Source organism: Symphalangus syndactylus, chromosome 9 (assembly GCF_028878055.3).
Source record: "Symphalangus syndactylus isolate Jambi chromosome 9, NHGRI_mSymSyn1-v2.1_pri, whole genome shotgun sequence".
NCBI lineage: Eukaryota > Metazoa > Chordata > Mammalia > Primates > Hylobatidae > Symphalangus > Symphalangus syndactylus.
Window position 1 is genome coordinate 85,735,205 of NC_072431.2, and position 6,853 is coordinate 85,742,057.

Consider the following 6,853-nt stretch of genomic DNA (forward strand, 5'->3'; position numbering starts at 1 on the left):
GCAGTGAGCTATGACCATGCAACTGCACTCCAGCTTGAGCAACAGAGTGAAATCCTGTCTTTAAAAAAAAAAAGAAGAAGAAGAAGAAGAAACTGAAAAAGTGAGTCCTCCCATCTCTGAAGGTGTTGGAGAGGGTGGACCTAACCAGCCCTGGCCACTCTGAGGCCACACTCTGCTGGAGAGCCTCAGGCTCCTCTCAGTTTTCCATCTCCACAGCAAGAAGGCAATAATACTTCATTTTACAGATGAGGAAATTCAGGCAGAGGAAGCTGATTCAACATCCCAGGGTCACATAATCTGAAATGGGGAAGTGCTGAGAACCTGGTCTGTTTAGCTCTAAAACATAAGTTTTTTCCTATGGAAGGGGAAGGTCACTAAACATTTCCTTGAAAACCTGCCAGCCTGCCTTATGTGGATTTAGCTCATTTAACCCCCTGAATAAATCTGGGAAATAAATACCAGCCTCATTTTACAAGCAAAGAAATTCAGATTCAGAGATGTTAGATAGAGCCTGGCGCGGTGGCCCACGCCTGTAATCCCAGCACTTTGGGAGGCAAGTGGATCACTTGAGGTCAGGAGTTTGAGACCAGCCTGGCCAACAAGGTCTACCAAAAAATACAAAAATTAGCCAGGCATGGTAGGACGTACCTGTAGTCAGCTGCTCGGGAGGCTGAGGTGGGAGAATTGCTTAAACCTGGGAGATGGAGGTTGCAGTAAGCCAAGATTGTACCACTGCACTCCAGCCTGGGTGACAGAGAGAGACTCTGTCTCAAAAACAAAAAAAACCAGAGATGTTAGCCCAAGCCCAGGGTTACATGGCTGCAGTTGGTGACACAGGAATCTGAACCCAGGTCAGTCTGACCACAAATCCAGGTCAGTGCAAAAAGTCTCACAAGTCTGCTCAAGGGGGTCTGCAGCTGGCCCGTGGACATGCGATGGCACATTCTTCTGGTCTGCTTGAGGCTACATATAGAAAAGTATCTATAAAGCCCTCATGTTAATGTCTCACATGTAGAGCCAGGTGGCCTTTTAAGCTTAGGTAGCTTTGTGCCTATTTATTGTCTGAGCTTTCAAAAAGAGTTTGTGGAATAGGTATATATGAGATGTACATGTATTTCCTGGATGGACAGAAGCCGTGACTCCCTGTTTAGTACGGAGCCAGGCAAGCCTGGCACTCAGTATTCAGTTTAGCACTTCCTGCACACAGGCAGGCTCATCTAGTCTCCAGCCCAGCCCTACAAGCCCCTTACATGCCCAGAATGCCAGTGGGAAACTAACACTCTGGGAATTGCCTATAAGCCTGTAGACTCCATAGCCTCCCGCTACAGCTGAGTGTGAGTGTGGACCTCAGCAGCTGAGGAACTCTGCTCCAAGGCTTTGCTTGGTGGAGTTCAGCAGCAAAACCCTATGTGACAGCCTGTCCTGTCAAAAACTTGCTCCTGCTCCCACACATGCACCAACACAAGCTGCCTTTTTTTTTTCTCACTTCTCATCAGGGGTATCAATTCCTCAATCCCCATTCCACTCTTACTGCCTCTGCCCACTTCCTGCTATCTTCTTCCCCAACTCTATGACTACAGCCACATACTTCGGGAAACTCATGAGAATCTGTTTCAGATATTCTTCCTGGAGCACATTCATACTGTATTCACACATTGCAGAGCACACACTCTGACCTTCAGTTCTGACCGTTTCTTCAGATTTACACACATCCTTTCATTTTCCACTCACTCCCTATGCTCTTGTAGTCACCTCCTAATCACCCAGTCTTGTTTGTTTTTTGAGAGACAAAGTCTCATTGTGTTGTCCAGGCTGGTCTCGAACTCCTGGGCTCAAGCAATCCTCCTGCCTCAGCCTCCCAAAGTACTGGCATTACAGGCATGCACCACCATACCCAGCCCAGTCTTCCAGTTTTAACCCATTCTACATACCACTGCCAGACTGTCCATATACCACATTTTAAGCTGTCCCAAAAATGTGGCCCTTTGAGTCTGGCAAACCCTGCTCCAGTCAGCACCTGTCTTATCCAGGAAGGCAAGGCCTTGTGTCTGCATCTGAGGACACACACTCAAGCTGCTTCCTCTACTGGTCCTCTGTCATCAAGTTTGGTTTTCTCCCACCAGTGGGTGTGATTTCATTTCCAGCTCATCCTCTGGTCCTGATGTATTGAAAGTCTTCCATATGCCACTGCAGGGGCTTCACATGCAAACTGCTACTGTCTGGCTGCCACCCTCAAGAAGCTTATAACCTAAGTGAAGGAAGGAGACATGGGCATATAAATGGATTCCAGGCACAAGGCTGCATATTGTTGTATGACAGGGCGCCAGATGTGTGGTACTGGCCCCTTCCCGTTGTCCACAGATTTTTTTTTTTTTTTTTTTTTTTTTTTTTTTTTTTTTTTTTTTTGTGAGACCGAGTTTTTGCTCTTGTTACCCAGGCTGGAGAGCAGTGGCATGATCCAGCTCATTGCAACCTCCGTTTCCCAGGTTTGGGCAATTCTGCCTCAGCCTCTTGAGTAGCTGGTATTACAGGCACGCGCCACCATACCCAGCTAATTTTGTTTGCATTTTTAGTAGAGACAGGGTTTTGCCATGTTGGCCAGGCTGGTTTCATACTCCTGACCTCAGGTGATCCACCCGCCTTGGCATCCCAAAGTATTGGGATTACAGGCATGAGCCACTGTGCCTGGCCACAGATTGTTTTTTCAAATAAAAACTATTAAGATTTTTTTAAAAGCTGGATGTGGTGGCTCATGCCTATAGTCCTAGCTACTTAGGAAGCTGAAGCAGGAGGAACCCTTGGGCCCAGGAGATCAATGCCAGCCTGGGCATCATAGCGAGACCCTTATATCCCCACCAAAAAAAATTTTTTTTAATTTTAAGGTTCTTTTATAAGGTGTTCTAAGGAAAAAAAAAATGTTTTTAAGTGTTCTAAAGTACCCAAATATAAACACCTCAGAGTTTAAAGGCGAAGATTTCCACTCAGTGGCTGGGAGTGTCCTGGGAGTGTGAAAGTGAGAGCCTTGGAGATGGGGACACCCAGCTAAGGGAAGGGAGGGAAGGAGAGAAAAAGGGAGAGAGAGGGAGGAGAGAAGGAGGGAAGAAGAAGGAGGGGAGGAAGGAGACGGAGGGGAAGAAAAGAGAAGTGGAGGGAAGGAGAGATTGAGAGAGGGAGGGAGCACAGACAGGCAGGCATTCCAGAAGAGAATGAGAACTGTGGCATGTCAAGTTGCTGAGGGGCAAATGCCCTCCTCGGATCAGTAGCTAGTAGAGACTGACTGAAAGGGAATACCACTCTATAGGTGGTTAGGTTTTGTAGGGTGATGCTTACTCTCTGCCTCACACTGTTCACATGTCCACACCACCAGTTGATGAATCTCCTCACACTGCTTTGAGGGTACAAAGACAAGTCCAGTAGCAGGGTGGAGGATGAGCTTGGGGAGGAAGAGAGCTTGGGGTACACAATTGGAAAATGAAGATCACTGGATCTTGATGAGATGGGGTTGAGTCTGGATTGGCACATCTTATTCTACTCCAAAGACATGAAAGTCCTGCACCAACACAGCTGAGGAGAAAGAAAAAGAACCTCTTGAAAGCAACAGCATTTGAACCATTTTTCCACACCAGGGAGAGTTACAACCCCAGGGCGGGTCAAGGCTTTGAGAGGACCCTGAGCCCTGAGGCCTTGGCCCAAGAGCAAGTCCTCAGAATTGTGGCACAGTCTAAATTGCCGCTTGCCAGAGGAGAACGGGAGCCCTTTAAAATTCACAAGTAAGTTGTTCTTGGGATAAATCCCAGTTTGTTCCTGTCTTCTGATACCTTCATCCTTCCTTCGTCAGGAAGAAAAGAAAATAAAACCTCCTGTTCCTCCAGTACAGTCCAGAGATGAGCAATCACATTTACCCACTTTTTTTTTTTTTTTTTTTTTGAGACAGAGTCTCATTCTGTCACCCAGGCTGGAGTGCAGTGGTGCAGTCTCGGCTCACTGCAACCTCTGCCACCCAGGTTCAAGTGATTCTCCTACCCTAGTCTCCTGAGTAGCTGGGATTACAGGCACCTGCCACCACGCCTGGCTAATTTTTATATTTTTAGTAGAGATGGGGTTTCACCATATTGGTCAGGCTGGTCTTGAACTCCTGACCTCGTGATCCACCCACCTCAGCCTCCCAAACTGCTGGAATTACAGGCATGAGCCACCATGCCTGGCCTTTTTTTTTTTTTTTTTTTTTTTTTTTTTTTTTTTGAGACGGAGGCTCACTGCAACCTCTACCTCCCAGGTTCAAGTGATTCTCGTGTCTCAGCCTCTCGAGTAGCTGGGACTACAAGCACACGCCATCACCCCTGGCTAATTTGTGTATTTTTAGTAGAGATGGAGTTTCACCACGTTGGTCAGGCTGATCCCAAACTCCTGGGCTCAAGTGATCCACCCGCCTCGGCCTCCCAAAGTGCTGGGATTATAACTGTAAGCCACTGCCCCCAGCCTATCCACTTTTCTATAAGGTCATTGCTGCATCATTATGAGGTCATTGTTCCACCCTTTCTACACTGCAGCTGGCTACTCCAGAACACCTGGTGGTCAGTCTTCTTATCCATCCATGCTGGATTTGGTGCTACTGTAGGATGGTTTCTTTCTTACTTCATGCATAGAGACACACTGGAAAAAAAAGATCACAAAATTATCGCCAGAGTAAGAAAGGAAAAAGCTTCAGGGGTGAATGATACTAAGGAACCACAGCCAGAGGGTGCAGTGGGGACTGAGGAGGACTCAAGACCCATTGAGGAAAGGGGGCTGGCTAAGCTCAACTCCCTGACAATGGGACTAGAAAAGACTTTGTAATCCCAACACATCAGGAGGCCAAGGCGGGAGAATCACTTGTGTCCAGGAGTTCAAGACCAGCCTAGGCAACATAGTGCGGCCCTGTCTCTACAAAAAAACAAATATTAGTCAAGCATGGTAGCATGTGCCTGTAGTCCCAGCTACTTAGGAGGCTAAGGTGGGAGGTTCACTTGAGCCTGGAAGATCGAGGCTTCAGTGAGCTGTGATTGTACCACTGCACTCTAGCCTGGACAACACAGTGAGACTCTGTCTCAAAAAAAATTAAAAGACTTTGTGTCCTTGGAAATGACCTAGATAAATGACACAAACACTCTCACAGGAAATCGAGGAAGTTTCCATCTGCCCAGCATCACAGGTGCAAAAATAGAGCCCCCGTTCTGAGAACCATGTCACTGCCCCGCAGATCAATGAATACAAAAACTGGGTGGCAAGCAGCAGACCTGCAAGAAGTGAACTAGGCAGACTCAGAACCATAGTGTAAAGATGTTTATGTGGGGCCAGGCGCAGTGGCTCACGCCTGTAATCACAGCACTTTAGGAGGCCAAGGTGGGCAGATCACGAGGTCAGGAGATCGAGACCATCCTGGCTAACACGGTGAAACCCCATCTCTACTAAAAATACAAAAAAAATAGCTGGGTGTGGTGGCGGGCGCCTGTAGTCCCAGCTATTCAGGAGGCTGAGGCAGGAGAATGGTGTGAACCTGGGAGGTGGAGCTTGCAGTGACCTGAGATTGTGCCACTGCACCCGGCCTAGGTGACAGAGCGAGACTCCATCTCAAAAAAAAAAAAAAAAAAAAAAGGTGTTTATGTGTCCCAGGACACTCGGGACTTTAATGAAAAACACCTTTTAAAAAAAAGTGGCCGGGCGCGGTGGCTCACGCTTGTAATCCCACCACTTTGGGAGGCAGAGGCGGGTGGATCATGAGGTCAGGAGATCGCGACCACGGTGAAACTCCGTCTCTACTAAAAATACAAAAAATTAGCCGGGTGTGGTGGTGGGCGCCTGTAGTCCCAGCTACTCGGAGAGGCTGAGGCAGGAGAATGGCGTGAACCCGGGAGGCGGAGTTTGCAGTGAGCCAAGATTGCGCCACTGCACTCTAGCCTGGGTGACAGAGCAAGACTCTGTCTCAAAAAATAAAAATAAAAATAAAAATAAAAAGTACAAACTTTGAGAGTCCTAGGTGAGAGGACTTGAACTCGGGAGTTCAACAACAGCATGGGCAACACAGGGAGACCCTGACTCTACAAAAAATAAAATAAAAAATTAGCCGAGCTACTTGGGAGGCTGAGGTGGAAAGACTGCTTGAACCAGGGAGGTCAAGGCACAGTGAGTCATGATCACACCACTGCACTCCAGCCTGGGCAAAAGAATGAGACCCTGTCTCAAAAAAAAAAAAAAAAAAAAAAAAAAAAAACCCATAAAAGAAGGCAAACCACCATTTAAAAAAAAGGCAGCTGGATTTTAAAAATAATTAGAAATTGCATAAATGAAAGATACAGGCTAGGCAAGCTGACACACGCCTGTAATCCCAGCACTTTGGGAGGTTGAGGCAGGTGGATCAGTTGAGGTCAGGAGTTCGAGACCAGCCTGGCCAACATAGCAAAACCCCATCTCTCCTAAAAATACAAAAATTAGCTGGGCACGGTGGTGCACACCTGTAGTCCCAGCTACTCGGGAGGCTGAGGCAGGAGAATCACTTGAACCCATGAGGCAGAGGTTGCACGGAGCCAAGATTGCGCCACTGCACTCCAGCCTGGGCGACAGAGCAAGACTCCATCTCAAAAAAAAAAAAAAAAGAAATTACAGGTTGAGTATCCCTTCTCTGAAATTCTTGGGACCATCTTACTGAATTTGTGATTTTTTTCGGATTTTGAAATATTTGCATATACATTATGAGCTATCTTAGGGATGTGACCCCAGTCTAAACACAAAATTCATTTATGTTTCATATACACCTTATACATGTATCCTGAGGTTAATTTTATACTATATATATATATATATTTTTTTTTTTTTT

At 46.8% G+C, this 6,853-nt stretch overlaps 1 long non-coding RNA gene across 1 annotated transcript; it reads right to left on the reverse strand.

Moving 5' to 3' along the window:
* Positions 1 to 55: 55 nt before the first annotated feature.
* Positions 56 to 4,437, reverse strand: LOC129489958 (uncharacterized). The gene is made up of 3 exons (XR_008660134.2): positions 4,258 to 4,437; positions 3,331 to 3,564; positions 56 to 2,248 (listed from the first exon to the last, which is right to left on the reverse strand). It is a non-coding gene; the product is annotated as an uncharacterized lncRNA (long non-coding RNA).
* Between the last annotated feature and the right edge of the window lie 2,416 nt (positions 4,438 to 6,853).